General features: G+C 44.4%; 1 protein-coding gene across 1 annotated transcript in view; it reads left to right on the top strand.

Annotated features, from left to right (window-relative positions):
• The first annotated feature begins 10311 nt into the window (after positions 1–10311).
• NFE2L2 (NFE2 like bZIP transcription factor 2) overlaps positions 10312–17481 on the top strand; it is a 41279-nt gene continuing 34109 nt past the window's right edge. The window contains exon 1 of the mRNA XM_072121639.1: positions 10312–10398. The gene's annotated coding sequence lies outside the window, so the exon portion shown is untranslated. The remainder of the gene's footprint in view (positions 10399–17481) is intronic.

Genomic DNA, 17481 nt, shown 5'->3' on the forward strand with positions numbered 1-17481 from the left:
TGGTGTACGGTCTACATGAATCTGATGTCCCCTGCACTGCTGTGGAAGGGTGCACCATTTTTTTTTATATGCACCTTGTTCATGCTGCAGAATTATGGTGCATGTCAGTAATAAATGTGCTGTATGGTCGGACTAAGCACTATCACGTCCCTTTAGGTGCACATTTTTTCTGGCTTGTCAGACACAGAGCGGCAGCGACACAAAACTGGCGCAGACACTTTATAAATACATGGGCAAGCAGTTTGCATGTTCCTTTCAGTGCATAGTCACACAGAAAACTGGTGCAAACACTTATGTGGGCCAGCATGTCCAACTTAGAGTAGAGCTGCAGAAATACCATAACGCTTTACTATACAAATGTAGACTTATCTTCTCTTTCGGTATAGGTAAATAGGCTACATTTATTTTTTCAGTTTGTCCATACCTCCCAACTTTTGGACGAGAGAAAGAGGGACAAAAGCCCCTCCCACTTTTCTAAACCACGCCCATTGTCCCACCCACAAGCATAGTATAATATCGACCTTGACGTTCCCCACATAGTACAGTGCCCCTTACTTTGGCCACCCCCCACCCCCATGGACCCGTTTAATACCCCCTAATGCAAATCTGCAACATATAAAACATATAAAACACCTCTTTAATTTTATCCTCCCTTTACATTTTGTTTTCCACTTTTATTTATCTCCCCAAACTTACACATAATCCTATCTGTACTCCTACCCCCACCTCTCCTCATATGGTGTGGTCCCTGTTCTCTATCCTCCTCCTGTAGCCTCCTGTCCTCCAGCCTCCTCCTGTGATCCCCTGTCCTCCATCCTCCTCCTGTCCTCCAGCCTCCTCCTCCAACCTCACCCTCCAGTTTCCCCCTCCAGAATCCTCCTGTCCTCTGACCTCCTTCTGTCCCCCAGCCTACTCAAGCATCCTCCTGTCCTCCAGCCTCCTCCTCCTGTCCCACGGCCTCCTCCTCCTGTCCTCTAGCCACCTCCAGCCTCTTCTGTCCTCCAGCAGCACCCAGCAGCCCCCTGTCCTCCAGCAGCACCCAGCAGCCTCCCCCTATCCTCCAGCAGCACCCAGCCGCCTCCCCCTGTCCTCCAGCAGCACCCAGCCGCCTCCCCCTGTCCTCCAGCAGCCTCCCCCTGTCCTCCAGCAGCCTCCCCCTGTGCTCCAGCAGCACCCAGCAGCCTTCTCCTGTCCTCCCGCAGCCTCCAGCCCCCCTGTCCTCCTCCTGTAGCCTCCAGCCCCCCCTGTCCTCCTCCTGTAGCCTCCAGCCCCACCTGTCCTCCTCCTGTAGCCTCCAGCCCCTCTGTCCTCCTCCTGTAGCCTCCAGCCCCCCCTGTCCTCCTCCTGTAGCCTCCAGCCCCCCCTGTCCTCCTCCTGTAGCCTCCAGCCCCCTGTCCTCCTCCTGTAGCCTCCAGCCCCTCTGTCCTCCTCCTGTAGCCTCCAGCCCCACCTGTCCTCCTCCTGTAGCCTCCAGTCCCCCCCTGTCCTCCTCCTGTAGCCTCCAGCCCCCCTGTCCTCCTCCTGTAGCCTCCAGCCCCCCCCTGTCCTCCTCCTGTAGCCTCCAGCCCCCCCTGTCCTCCTCCTGTAGCCTCCAGCCCCCTGTCCTCCTCCTGTAGCCTCCAGCCCCTCTGTCCTCCTCCTGTAGCCTCCAGCCCCACCTGTCCTCCTCCTGTAGCCTCCAGCCCCCCCTGTCCTCCTCCTGTAGCCTCCAGCCCCCTGTCCTCCTCCTGTAGCCTCCAGCCCCTCTGTCCTCCTCCTGTAGCCTCCAGCCCCACCTGTCCTCCTCCTGTAGCCTCCAGCCCCCCCTGTCCTCCTCCTGTAGCCTCCAGCCCCCTGTCCTCCTCCTGTAGCCTCCAGCCCCTCTGTCCTCCTCCTGTAGCCTCCAGCCCCACCTGTCCTCCTCCTGTAGCCTCCAGCCCCCCCCTGTCCTCCTCCTGTAGCCTCCAGCCCCCCTGTCCTCCTCCTGTAGCCACCAGCCCCCCCCCTGTCCTCCTCCTGTAGCCTCCAGCCCCCCCTGTCCTCCTCCTGTAGCCTCCAGCCCCTCTGTCCTCCTCCTGTAGCCTCCAGCTCCCCCTGTCCTCCTCCTGTAGCCTCCAGCCCTCCCCCCCCCCCTGTCCTCTATCCTCCTCCTAGCTCCTCTCCCTGTTTCCAATGCGTTTTGAAACACATTACAAAAGCTAAGAAGAAGGGATTTGCCTAGGTACATTACTGTAAACAATTTCGTTTACAAAACGCAATGTAAAGATGATGTTAACACACATGTTAACGTCACGTAAATGCATATGTCAACAAAACGAGTGTGTTAACATGATGTTAACACATACATTAACATTACGTTTACGCAATTCGGTAAATCACCCCCCCTCAGCTGTAGTTTCAAAACGCAATGAAAATGCAACCAAAACGCAATGGGGCACATTTACTTACCCGGCCCATTCGCGATCCAGCGGCGCGTTCTCTGCACAGGATTCGGGTCCGGCTGGGATTTAAGATGGTAGTTCCTCCGCCGTCCACCAGGTGGCGCTGCAGCGCCGAAAATAATCTTAACGCCCCGGAATGCACCATCCCATAGAAGGTGAAGGTGAGCGCTCCCCAAGCGACACATTTTCGTTTTTTAAATGCGGCGGTTTTTCCGAATACGTCGGGTTTTCGTTCGGCCACGCCCCCCCGATTTCTGTCGCGCGCATGCCGGCCCCGATGCGCCACAATCCGATCGCGTGCGCCAAAAACCCGGGGCAATTCATGTACAAGCGGCGCAAATCAGAAATATTCGGGTAACACGTCGGGAAAACGCGAATCGGGCCCTTAGTAAATGACCCCCAATGTGTGCCCGCACCCTAAAGTCTGGTGGGGTGAACTGTGCTGGGGGGATTGGCTGGGTGCCCAGCACAGGCCTAGGGGGAGGATATATCCAAGGACATACATAAGTAGAAGACGCTCTGGAGCCAGAATGTAGCCGCCTGTTTATCCTCAGCTTATTTGTTAAGGGTAAAATATTTGTAAAGAGCTGAACTTTTTCCTCGGTCAGCGATGTAGCAATCTCTGTGTTGGATTGCAGTAATTATGAGAATCATTATCTCATTTTGTTTCGTTTCATGCCTTCTTGCAGACAGTAGAGGCTTTGTTATTTTCTCCAAAATTGTGGTGCCGTGGCCCCCTTTGTATGAAAGCATAAAAATTGGAGATTGTCTTGTGGCTGGTGGAAGACTGGAGTCGCCTTGTCTAATGCGGCTTCAGATCCCCTGTGGCAAAAATGTTTATTTTTAGAAATAAATGCATAATTGCTATAAAGTAGATCCCCCAACAATATAATATTTTGTAGTCGGTGGATAGGAGGATAAAATACTGAGTGTTTGCTAACAATTGCCTTGGTAAAACCAGTATTTCGTTCATTCCCCATAAGCCGTTTTGGACTATTTAATATTAACAGACTGATAAGACATCTCATAGTTGTGGAGCTAGTGCCAGGCCCTGTGCAGTTACAGCTATACAAAGGATATTTACACTAGAAAAAGATGTATTATTGAACTGTATTACTGGCAACATTAGTCAAACGTAAAGTAAAGAAAACTTTGACATTTCCAGTAGGCTACTTAGTTAGCAAAAGGTGTAGCAAGCCATAGCCCCCTCCTCCATTGTCTTCACCAGATCAGTTACTTCTGTCGTAATAACTAATTATAAAGAGTCGCATCCTGAGGCCAAAGAAGGGACCACAAAGGTGATACAAGTTTTAATAATGGCACTTGGTATGTTGCGGTTTTGTTCAGATTCATTATGAATTATTAGGGCACATTTACTTACCCGGTCCGCGGAGTTCCCTGAAAGTGCATTGTCCAACGAACATGCAGTCTGCCGCAATTCACTAAGATCCTGCGCCCGATATCCTGCATGTGTCGCTTCTCCGCTCAGGTCCGCCTGAGTTCACCTTCTTCTTCCTGGTGCATGTAAGTGCTTGATCTTGCGACACAATTTGAAAGTTAAATCCTGCGCTCAACCCGAATCAGTCGGATCATCCGACGCAATGCCCCCTGATTTGAATACCAGTCCCAGCAGGGCAAATCCTGAAAACGCTGGAAAAACCGATAAAAGTGCTGTCACGGACTCTAGGTAAATAAGCCCCAATGAGTTTTCCGGGCTTCAGGGCCGGGGTGAGAAAAAAAGAACACATACTTAACTTGCTCTGGATCATCTCTTTCATACAATTTTGGAGTCTGTACCCAAACACTAGTTCTGGGGGTCTTAAGCCTCCTTTGGAACACAAGTCTACTCTTCCGTTTTCCGGGGAACTTCACTTTTTCCCTGGTCCAAAGAGATGACACATTGGCAGAAGTGAGTCCCCATGAGTGAGGTAAGTATGCTCTTTTATTCTCACCCTGACCACCGTCCCCTGTTTGTTTTCCAGATTCATGGAAACCCCTTTTAAGTTAAACTATATCAAGGGGATGGGGTTCAAAATCTTATCAGACATATGATAGAATAAATAGCTTTTAGGGTCATTTTTATTAGAGGTTAAGTGAACTTACTCCTACATATCAGCTCTTAAGTATTATGTGTACATCAATTGTACATCAAATATGCTTGCTGGTCTTTGAATTTATCTGCATCGGTTGGGAAACAGTTTTTACCTAATTTCCATAATTTTTGTCATAATTTCTCTTTCTTTTTTTTTATTAATAAAGGGGGTAAAACCGGATAATTGATTACATTCTACATTTTCAGCTAGACATAAAAATAATGGGGTGGATTTGCAACTCATCCCCCTTTTCTTACACCACATCCACTCCAAGTGGGTGGGGAGTAGGCCATGCCTGGCAGCGGATAGGGCCACCACGGGGTGTAGTAGAGACTTATTTACAGGGACTGCTCCATGGAAAACTGTGCACATCAGTTTATATCAGCCAAATCAAAGACTTCCACAAAAAAGATTTAACAGGGTTCTTCCTAATTAGTAAAGACAGGTCCATTTGTTAACTGAAATAATTTTAATTGAGCTCAGTAAGACTAATGCCTCCTGCAGACAATTGTCTAAGCCCAATTTCACAGACCGCACACCTTGCACAAAAGGGGAGTCCTTGCACAGTCTTTCCGTACAAGGCTTGCAGTCGTGGCATCGGGAAGACTTAAGGGCCTGTTTCTTACGGGCTGCACACGATTGAGTGAAGGAGGTCCAAATGTAAAAGAAAGGAAGAGTAAACTAACCATCACAGAGAATCAATATCCACATCTCATTGACATATTGGGGAACATTTACTAAGGGCCGTGCGCCAGTTTTTTAAAGAAGTGTTTGTGCCAGATTTGTTTCACTAGCTACAGTTTTGTGGCGTGACTGCACTATTCTTCACGCAACACAAATTTCTCCACTGAAGGGGGCGTTACGGTGCTCAGACGGACCGGTTGCCAGATTTAACATGCAAAGTCAGACAGAAGTGTCGCATAGCCCATGGTAAAAGTGCACCAAAAATAAGTGGTGCACTCCGTTGGAGCAGTGCAGGGGGCGCCAGATTCATAAAGAACCTGCGCCAAAAATCCTGAATCTGGCGCCCCCTGCACACTACACTACACTGTTCTTAGTATTTGTGCTCCATTTACTGTACATGGTATTCTGCTGATGGCACCGGCTGAGGGGACCACATTTAGATCTTGATTGGCTTTATTTTTTAATGTAAATTGTATCAATTCATGTACATGATCATATCATGAATAGAATTAATTAATGGAGTTGGTACTTACATAGTTGGAAAAAAAATGATCATATTGATAACATGGGGTCAAGATCAAAGGGTAACATGTTCTCACATTGCCTAAACATGTCTCTGCTCAACAACAGAAATCGCCTTTATCGCAGCTTAGTCACGTGCCTATTCTATGTAAAGGATTTCAGCCTGGAATTAATAAGTGTTATCATACATGCAGATATGATGAAGGTCAGCATACAGTGTAGGTGTTAAGAATGTGTTCTGCGAAAGTGGATACTATACAGATATAAATTCAAGGTTACGAACTATTACAATGAGGGAAAGGGGTTCTGCTATTGTATTGGATAATGGAGAGGAGGGACCTATGTATCCTCTTTGTAGGTCCTACATGCAGTGATTACAGCATTTAACCCCTTAACGCTGAAGCCACTTTTCACCTTCCTGACACGGCCCATTTTTTCAAATGTGCCCTGTGTCACTATAAGTGGTTATAACTTCAAAACGCTTTAACATATCCAAGTGATTTTGAAATTGTTTTCTTGTGACACATTGTACTTCATGTTAGTTACAAAATTTTGGTTGTATGTTTTGCATTTATTTATGAGAAAATCAGATATTTGGTGAAAATTTGGAAAAATTCTCAATTTTCGAAATTCAAAATGTTCTACTAACACCAGAAAACATAATAACTAACATTCACAAAATGTCTACTTTATACCTCCGTGGTTTTTTATACATACTATCATTTTTGTAGGATGTTATGGGGCTTTGAACGTTAGGTGCGATTTTTCACATTTTCATAAAAAAAGCAAAATCCTGCTATTGAGGGACCTGCTCAGGTTTGAAGTCACTTTGAGAGGCCTAAATAAAAGTAAAACCCCATAAATTACCCCATTATAGAAACTACACCCCTCAACGTACGTAAAACAACTTTTATGAAGTTTGTTAACCCTTTAATTGGTTTACAGGGGTTAAAACAAAATCGGGTGCAATTTTGAAAATTTTTTTTTTTTTTACTAAATTAATGTGTTTTTCATAAAATGTACAAATTCTCAGTGGATAAAATACCAAAACGCTCCACAAAATTTGATACCCAATCTCTCCCGTGTATAGTAATACCCCATATGTGGTGGTAACCTGCTGTATGGGCACACGCCAGGGCATCGAAGGGAAGCTGCGCCATTCAGAGCAGATTATGCATTGTCACTTTTTATTGGCTATACAATCTTTATTTTTTTGGCAATTTGGACATAGAAGGACTTATTTTTTGCGACATGAGATGAACTTTACAAATACTTCATTTTAGTGGGTCTGTAGCTTTTTGATGAGATTTTATTAACTCTTTAATGTATGGAGGAAAAGAAAATTGTCAATTTTGGGTTCCTTTTTTTTGTATATTTTGGGGGTCGTACACCATACACTAAAAATACTATAATATTTTTATTCTCTAGATCACTACGATTACGGTGATACCTCATTTATATAGTTTTTTATATATTTTACAGGAAAAAAGAAAATCTCCTTTGTTTTTGCATCGCCATCTTTTCGGAGATTTTTTTGTTGACAGTGCTAGTTTAGGGCTTATTTTTTACGCGTTGAGATGTCCTTTTCAGTGGTACCATTTTGGTGCACATAACTTTTTTTTTATCACTTTTTGGAACATTTTTGTGAAGGGATTTTATGAAAATTTACATTTTTGGCGAGTTTTTCGCATTTTGTTATTACGGCGTTCACCGTACGGGTCCAAAAATGTTTCTGACTTATTGTACAGATTGTTACGGGCGCGGCGATCCCAAATATGTGGGGTATTTTGGAAATTTTCAGGTTTTTTCACTTTATTAGATGTGTATAGGGAATGTTTGTGTTTAGGGGGACTTTAACTTTATTTAATTAATTATTTTTATGCAAAAGTGTGTTATTAGTGTTTTTTTACCTTTTTTCTTTACTTTTACAGGTTAGCTTGAACAAGTGATCCATTGATCACTTGTTCAAGCTATTCTTCGCCTAATACAGTGTAATACAGATGTATTACACTGGCAGGTGTCGGCTATAATATATAGCCGACACCCGCAGCTTCTGGCGCCGGCTCCGTTCAGGAGCCGGTGCCAGAAGCTTGACGTACTATTACTGCATTTTGCGGGAACGCACCTCCCGCCATGCAGTAATAGTACGTCAAATGTCGGGAAGGGGTTAATATAATACAAATTAAAGGAAACCTACCATTTCAAATGGTAGGTGTAAGCTGTAAATACCGAGCACCAGCTCAGGGTGAGCTGGTGCCGGTGCTTACTTTTGTTGGTGTTATTAACCGCTGTATTGCGGTTTTAAAGAGAACCCGTCATGCAAAATAACCCCCCCAAACTAAATATATTTTCATAAACTGCCATTAGAGAGCATTGCCTCTATCCCTTCATTGTCCCTCTACATGCCTGTAAACCTAAGCAATGAGGTCCTAAAGCTGTATGCAAATGACCTGTGGAATGTCCAATGAAGCATTAGCATATTCAAGCTGTCCACTCTATTCATGAGTGGGAGGCAAAGCCACACCCCTAGTGCATGACTGACAGCCTGTATAATGATGTGAGGCTGTCTAATGATGTGCTTCCTGGTGCTGGTGGCCGCACCCCCTGCAGCCTGTGTGTGCATGTGTGTGTGTGTGTATAGGAGATACAGCAGCTCCAGGCAGCAGCCATGTTATAGCAGAACATGTCAGATTCATGTGTAGCTGATGTCTGTGTCTCTCACCTGTATATTAGGAGAATGCAGCATGTCAGCAGATGCAGCACACACACTAGCAATGCTTTACTATACATTACACACAGACATGAGCAGGGGGAGGAGAGGGGAGGGGGAACAGGGGGGACATCACTGCCTCTGACCATGTGACCAGCCTCATTTACATAATAAAGAATAGACTATTTTAGAATGATTAATGTATGAATTCACTAGATAAAGGCTGGGATGGGATCCTTGTGAGCTGCTCCAACAGGTAGAGGTGACAGGACAAGTGACACAGACCTGATGACAGGTGTCCTTTAACACTTTTTAAAGTTTACAGCAGAAGCTGCTTCGGCGCCGCGCACAACGTCTCCGGCATTTCCTATGTAGGCACACGCAGCGCCGAAGCAGCTTCTGCTATAAACTTTAAAAAGTGTTAAAACCGCGATACAGCGGTTAATAACACTAACGAAAGTAAGCATCGGCACCAGCTCACCCTGAGCTGGTGCTCCGTACTTACAGCTTTCACCTACCATTTGTAATGGTAGGTTTCCTTTAAAGGGAAAATCCACTTATTCGGTACCGTTGTCCAGAAGACCTTAATTTTTCCCAGTGGCGGACTAAACAGCATTAATGTTGCTGATAACACTCAGATCTATATGTCTAGCCTAAAGATCATCTAGCCAGAGTTCCAGAATGTCTATCAGCCATATCTTCCTTCTTCAGCTTTCTAAAACTTAACATGGACAAATAGGAACTGATCTTTCTTCCACAAGACTTTTACTGTAAGAGCAGTGAGACCGTGGAACTCTCTGCGGACTCTTTGTATGTGTTCAAGAGGCCTGGATTCTTAAAGGTTGGACTTGATGGACTTCCGTCTTTTCCTGCCTTATATACTATGAAAAGAAAAAAACTATGAAACAATTCATGGCTCCTCACTCTCCCTGGTCCACTGCTTTGTAGTAACCTTTGACCCTGCCTTAACCTTTAAAGGAAATCTAGCATTTATTTGGTACCCATTTAAACTAAATATACTTACCCATCGGTGTCTTCGTCCAGATCCCGGCACGTATCTTCAATAGGCTTGAAACACCTCCAGCATCTCCAGGCTCTTCAGCAGGGGAGGTAACTATCACCACTAGAAGCGTGCATAATTATTATCCAATTATCCAAGAGCGTCTGTATACATGGAGCACACCAGGCACAAATCCCTGTGTGTCAAGTCTAACGAAGATTTGTGCCGGGATCTACATGAAGACATTGAAGGTAGTTTAAAGGGCTACCACGCAAGTAGTACATTTCCTTTAAGCCTCTCATCCAGACCCTCCCTACTACTCTCACGTCTCTTGTATCTGATCCTTCCTCAACCTGGAGAATTTAAGGCTGCTAGTCCATACCCTCCTCATCTCCCACTTGGACTAATGCAACATTCTTCTCTGTGGTCTTCCAGCTAACTCTCCCCTGAATTTTTATCTAAGCTAATCCATCTCTTTCCACATTTCTCATGTGCCCCTTTACTGGTTACCCATCAGTTTGAAATATTAACCATGATTACCAAAGCTCTCCACAGACTGTCCCCTCCACATATCTCTGACTTAATAACCTTATAACGTTCCACACATAATCTCCAATCTTCACAAAACCTTTAGCTTCACTCTCCTACTATCTGCTCATCTCACAATCATCTCCAGGACTTGTACTGTGCATCCCCCATACTATTATTAATTGCCTTAGGGTCTCATGGCTCGCACTTCTGTGATCATCTAATGGAGATAAGTGTAGCTGTGGTGCCTTGGCAGAGTTAAACCTTTGGCTTTGGGCCATATAGTAAACGTGAGAGGCAGTGGCGGGTAACTGGCAGGTGAGGCAGAATTGTTACCCATACACAGCCAAGCCCTGGCCTCTGCACATCTTAGCCCAGTCTGAAACGGAAAGACGCTGACAGAGGAGTACAGGAGAAGTATAAAGCAGAACCGTATTCTTGGTGAGTAATGAACATATGACTAGAACCAGATGGTCACCCAAATGAAGTCCAAGAATAAGGTTTTCTGCAGCTGATACCTGCTGAGTGGTTTGGCTGTACACAGTAACGGGTCAACTTTTTGAAGGCAATCTAATTCCTTGTCAGGACTTAGATTTTAGACTCCAGATTTCAGACCCAGGAAAATCAATCCACAGCCCAATCGCTCACGCCTAAAACAAAAAGTCTATTCTGCGTAGTAAGGCCACTAAAACTTCATGCAGAGAAAAAAAACTAGCTAAAAAATATATAAATCATCTATTTTTTGTTGGGCCAGCCATCCAACCCCGCTTACTTACATTGCTTGCAGAGATACCTCACTAAGCACAAAATTTGGGTTTGGAGCAGAGATCTTTATTCATTCTCCGAATCGTAACTGCAGAATCAATTTCCTGTGACTTCTGAGTAGGAAGAAGCATTTGGCAGGGATTAATATTTGCCTTGAATTTTACATTCTGTCTTCCTGTATCTTATTCGCTACAATGAAGAAACTGTATAGAGTTCTCTGGAATTGATTAGAAACAGAACAAACGCTGTGGGCCACCACAGCACAAACTAAATGATTATTCTAAGCCACTGGCTCTGGGATTGTATTCCGGAGTCCAACCAGTGATCCATAATTCATGTTCTTTTATCCGTCTTACTTTTTTATTATGACGCACTTTATGTCAAGCTTAATAAAGTCAGTGATCCTCACCAGCAACACGTTATTCTCTGCTATATACCAGACAGTCCTGCTTTTATTTGAAGACATATATGGTACAAATTGAAGTGAAACTAGTATTTAAATGGAGTCTGCTGGCAGATTTGATCTTGTAAAATTGCATAGATAGCAACCCTGGAGTTCTCTTTTTTGTGGATGTTAGTAGCAGCAGGACTGTGGAAATACATTTATATCACAGGATTGCATCTTCTTGAAATACAAGGTGATGGGACTTATGTACTAAGGGTTGCGCTACTGACTTTAGTCGGACTTTGCACCGTTTTCAGGTTTTGTGCAGTTTTGACAGGTATTTAACAGGTGTCTGCATTGGGATTTTGTCTCACACAATCGGTTTCTGTCGCAGCTGCGCTGGCTTCCATGCGACATAAATTGGGGGGGCATACTGTCTGTCCGACTGATTTGGACTGAGCGCGGGATTTAACAATCGAATTGTGTTGCAAGACATTGCATTTACATGCACCACGAAGAAGATGATGAACTCCGGAGGACCTGAGCGGGGAAGCGACACATGCAGGATATCGGGCGCATGATCTTAGTCGGACAATGCACTTTCGGTGAACTCCAAGGAACAGGTAAGTAAATGTGCCCCGATGTATCCTCACACTGTTATTCTCTGTGCCCTGTTCAATGGACTGAATTGACTGTTAGAATATCCAAGTGTAAGCCTGCTACAGGTTTTACTTACAGGAGATAGGAGGGCGATGCACAGAACTAAGAACACTACTTTTAACAATGCAATGCAGTAAATCTCCCTTGGAGTGGGTTGGCAAATATTTGTGCAAATCGTCAGCTACACCAGAAAACTGAAGTAACCACATTGATAAATTCCCCCCATAGATCATGACAAGCCCACCATGTTGTCATGTTTTGTCCTGTCGTCTATATAGCACTGAAGGGGTATTACATAACTTGTGTCTGTGTAGGTATCATGAATGTGTAAGTCTTATGAATAAGATGTGTTTACAAAGTATAATATAGCCATAAGAGGCGGCTTATTCAGTGTTTAGAAATGGACGTATTTTTGCTTACACAGCAATAAAAAACCGTAAAGCGGCTCCATTTTCCTCCAATGCAATTCATAATGAAGAAGCTTCTCTTTTGTAGAGAGGATTATCTTGATTCATACTGCTACAGAGACCTTGGCACAGCCTGGTTAGCTATTATCATCAGTGACGTCAACCTCATGTTTGTAAGACCACAACTGCTATTGCCAGAGGGAGGATCAGCGTAACATTGCTGGAACTCTAAGCGGACAAGTCTGATCACTAATAGAGGCAACGCACAAAGTTACTACAGTAGTTTAATGTAACCATGTCCTCACCCAGTAATATGAATACAAGTATCTTCTTCTTCTTTTTTTTTTAAAAAGTCTCAGTTTTACAACATTTTTGCTTGTTTTACATCCTTCATTTTTGTTTTTGTAATTTACAAAACTGAGTTCACTTTACAACTTTCACCACTTGGTGGGGACTTATATAATAATTCCTTTATTTATATAGCGCACACAGATTACGCAGCACTGCACAGATCTTGCCAAATCAGTCCATGTCCCCAATGGGGCTCACAATCTAAACAACCTACTAGTATGTTTTTGGAGTGTGGGAGGAAACCGGAGGACCCGGAGGAAACCCACACAAGCACGGAGAGAACATACAAACTCTTTGCAGATGTTGACCTGGATGGGACTTGAACCCAATGGGGCACATTTACTTACCTGGTCCAGTCGCAATCCCGCAGTGCGTTGTCCAACGAAGATTCGGGTGTTCTGGGATTCACTAAGGCCGATATCCAGCAGGTGTCGCTGCTGCGCTGAGGTGCGCCGGAGTTCACCTTCTTCTTCCTGTATGTGAGTGCTGATCTTGCGACACAAATAGGTTTTTAAATTCCGCAGTTTTTCCGAATCCGTCGGGTTGTCCGACGGCCACACCCCCCAAATTATGTCGCGTGAAAGTTGGCAGAACGGAAATATTCGGGAAACCCGACGAACCTGCGGCGTTCGGACCCTTAGTAAATGAGCCCCAATATGTGGACAGATGCCTTCATGACCATTTATAGTTTTCTTTAATTTTAGTTTAGTTTTTTAGTTTTCTTTTCGGTACAGTTGTACGGTAGACCGTCATTTTCCCCAGTGGGGAACTAAACAGCATAAATGTTGCTGATAACACTCAGATCTGTATGTCTGGCCCAAACATCATCTAGCCAGAGTTCCGGAATGTCTATCAGCCATATCTTCCTTCTTCTTCAGCTTTCTAAAACTTAACATGGACAAATAAGAACTGATCTTTCTTCCACAATTCCTGGCTCCACACTCTCCCCGATCCTACTTCTTTGTAGTAACCTTTGATCCTGCCTAATCCTTTAAAGGAAATCTAGCACCTTTGTGGGAGCCATTTAAACTAAATATACTTACCCGTCGGTGTCTTCTTCCAGATCCCGGCACATATCTTCAATAGGCTTGAAACGCCTGCAGCATCACCAGGCAGAAAAAGTGAAAAAACTCCATTCTTTATTTTATCTTCATATTAAAATACAACATGGCCTTGACAAATAGCTTCATGACATCAGTAGACAGTGTTAGCCAAGGTTTATTAGCTGGGTGTAACATTTGTACTGGTGTTGTCCTATAACCATATGTCTGATTATGCTCTGATTTTATTTCACTCTTAATTTGTTTCACTCTGTCTGGACACTGTATTATAACTTGCAACCAGCGCTGATTTAATTGAACCACACCCGTTTGTCTCCTGCAAACTCTGCTTATCTTCACTAACAGTTAACCCCCATTTACAGAATCTTTCTTTTGCTGTGATAGAATCTCTCTCCAATCACGTTGCTATCCTGCCTGATTTCAGAGTACTGATCCAATCACCTCTTAGGCCAGGGCTATGGATTGTAATATAGGTCTTGTGGACCAGGACTCTTTGCCTGCTATAGTCTTATAATAAGAGGCTACATTCAAACACATGTTTGGGGGACGTATATACGGCCGATATACGTCCCCCATACACTTCTATGGGCTCAGGGCCCTGTACGGGAGCGGTACGGTACAGCACACATGCGGCACTGTACCGCTCCGTAGCCCGGGAAAAGATAGGACATGTCCTATCTTTTCCCGTGATACGGCGCCGTGCGCTGTATCTTCCTATGGAGAGGGGTGAGGGTGAGCAGCGCTCATTCCCTGCTCCTCTAAGCAGCGCCGATGTATGCCCGTCGTACTACGGTATGGCGGCCATACATCGTGTGAATGTATCCTTACTTGTGGTAAGTTAGCAGTGTTATTATGTCATTCTGTATTACAGTATCTTGACCCTTTGCCTGTATTCTTGACTTCTAGTGATTTTGTCCTGCTTTGTCCTCTTGGTTTTGCTCCATATTTGGTAACTATCCCTCTCTGTTTGTATTGTCTTGTTCTATCTTTGTGTTTAGCACTTTGGCGCAGAGAGGGAACGTCAACTTGTTGTCTACCCACTTCCTAGGGTTCGTTGGGCAGGGACAACTGGGAAGAGGGTTTAGTCTCACTGTCTGACCCTGACCCTGCCTAACACACAGCTTAGTAGACTCCAACACTTGCCATCAAATTTGCATACTGAGATATAAGATAACATAGCTATATAAAGATGAAAAACCACAAACACATGTTTCCATATATTGAGAGATATCTGAAGGATAACATTTGATCTAGCACAACGCTCAGGCCATTTTAAATTCACGAACAGGAATTTTTCTTGTTTTACCTTACTAAGAATGTTCAGGGAACCTTATTAAGATGTGTGTTAAAAAAATATTCTTCCTTTAATATTAATAGTAATACTATTTGTTGTGGGGATAAAGTCAGTAATAATGTTACAACAATAATAAATTGGTTCTGCTTTGCTAGTTTAGACTTGTACCCGTGAAACCCATGAGAATCGTCCAAGTGAAACTGAACAATGGCTTCTTGTCTAGGTGGAGACCAAGGTTATTGAGGATCTGTGTACATCCTTTATCTGACTGATGGATCCAGAGTGTTGGGACTTTTGATATAGATAAAAAAAACAAGGTGATCAAATAAAAAAATACCCATCTAAATGAAAAATTTATAATTTCTGTATTTCGGATGACAGAATCCTGGGTGTAATAGAGGTTCTCATACACACCCATTGCACATAAACCATCAACAATATAGATTAAGAAGTTTAAAAAGCCTTACATTTCCCCTCCATAATGGAATATTTTCTAATTCTGGTTATTTACGAGTCTCAATGACGTTTTGTTGTTAATGTAAAAGATGTACTAGTACACACACTGATAAGCCTATCAGAGCACTGCAGAACCAGCAGACAAAATAAGATTAAAGAGCAACTCCGACGTGAAGATCCTCCCACCATCGGTTCTAAATAAATTGCTGTGTTACAGTCTTTGTTGTTAATTGCGCGTCTACTGAAAACTAAGTCTTATGATATTTCAAGTCTCATAACTGAAATACTGCTTTCCAATCTTGTTCATCTCACATGTGCATGGTCAGCAATTTTCAATCAGTGGGAATCCAATTCCTGAACCCCACCCCACCCCCACCGCCAACCATTATCGATTATCTGCCCAGAGCGGCTGTAATGTTTGGATGACCATTTATTATACACAGGACACAGTGCTGCACATTGCTTAGTGGTTATGTTTGGTATGGCACCTCAGATCAGACAAATAAAATTAGACCCCCTCATCCCCCGAGCACAAAAAGATAATAAAGGAAATCCAGATCAAATAAAAATAATAACCTAGATCTGCCAATAAATAATAATACAGAACAATAATAATGGATGCCCTTAAAACAGATAATAAATAAGGATTCAGACCCCAGACCAGACAAAAAAAAATACTTAGAATCTCATTCCGCTTCTGCTACATACACAACACTTGATGTTCTTCTAAAACTCCATGTGCTGCTCTGCATTAGGACCTGACACCTGCAAGTAGTGCCAGCATCGGGGCTGAGAGAGGCAGGGTCGGCTCCAGGTTTCAGTAGGCCTCTGGGTGACAGAGCCTCAGTGGGCCCCTTTGCAGTGAACTTATGTGGCATCATTAAAAATTCAGAAACTAAAACTGTTCCCTCAAATATTCCCTAGTTTATCATACAAAACAGCCCCCTCGTGTTTTTTTTATATAACCCCCCCCCCCTCATCCTATGAATTAATTTAATACAGCCTCCTTCACCCCCCATGGATTTGTTATGTATAGCCTTACGTGCCTCCCCCCCCAGCAACTCTGGGCCCCAGTACTTGCCCAGGTATGCCCAGAGTGGGTGCCGGCCCCAGAGAGAGGGACCAAAAGCTTGGAGTATATTGAAAAACTGAAAAATATGGCTTCACGATCCTTTCCTGCTCCTTTGCTTTGGTTCCTGAGGACGATGTGCGTTATCAGCATTAGGCACCAACCGCAGCAAAGGAGGACCATGAATCGTATTGTACATTTTACAAGAAATCTCCTCCTCTACTCTGGGGGCCCTATTGCTTTGGTTCCTGAGGCCAGTGCATACACCAGCATCAGGCATCCGCCGCAGTAGAGGACCTTGTAGTGTATTGTACATCTGAGCCTCATGCTCCTCACCTGCTCTGGGGTCCCTATTGCTTTGGTTCCTGAGGCCAGTGCATACACCGGCATCAAGCACCTGGTGCAGCAGAGGACCTTGCAGTGTATTGTACATCTGAGCCTCATGCTCCTCTCCTGCTCTGGGGGCCCCATTAATTTGGTTCCTGAGGCCAGTGCATACACCAGCATCAGACACCTGCCGCAGCAGAGGACCTTTTAGTGTATTGTACATCTAAGCTCATCCTCCTCTCCTGCTCTGGGGGCTCTATTGCTTTGGTTCCTGAGGCCAGTGCATACACCAGCATCAGGCATCCGCCGCAGCAGAGGACCTTGTAGTGTATTGTACATCTAAGCTCATGCTCCTCTCCTGCTCTGGGGGCCCTATTGCTTTGGTTCCTGAGGCCAGTGCATACACCAGCATCAGGCATCCCCCACATTAGAGGACCTTGTAGTGTATTCTACATCTAAGCTCATGCTCCTCTCCTGCTCTGGGGGCCCTATTACTTTGGTTCCTGAGGCCAGTGCATACACCAGCATCAGGCATCCACCTCAGCAGAGGACCCTTGAGCAGTGAGTACTTGTCACATCTAGACAATGCTACCTGGACTCCTGCACCGTCTTTGGATTCTTATTGTGCCGCTGCTTAGAAGGGGGGTGTTGGTCGCACCGTGAGGCAATGTGGGCCACAGTTTCTGCACCCCAGATTTACAAGATTTACCTGATTTCCTCACATTCACTCAAGGTAAACAGACACCTGT

Source organism: Engystomops pustulosus, chromosome 8 (genome assembly GCF_040894005.1).
Source record: "Engystomops pustulosus chromosome 8, aEngPut4.maternal, whole genome shotgun sequence".
Lineage (NCBI taxonomy): Eukaryota > Metazoa > Chordata > Amphibia > Anura > Leptodactylidae > Engystomops > Engystomops pustulosus.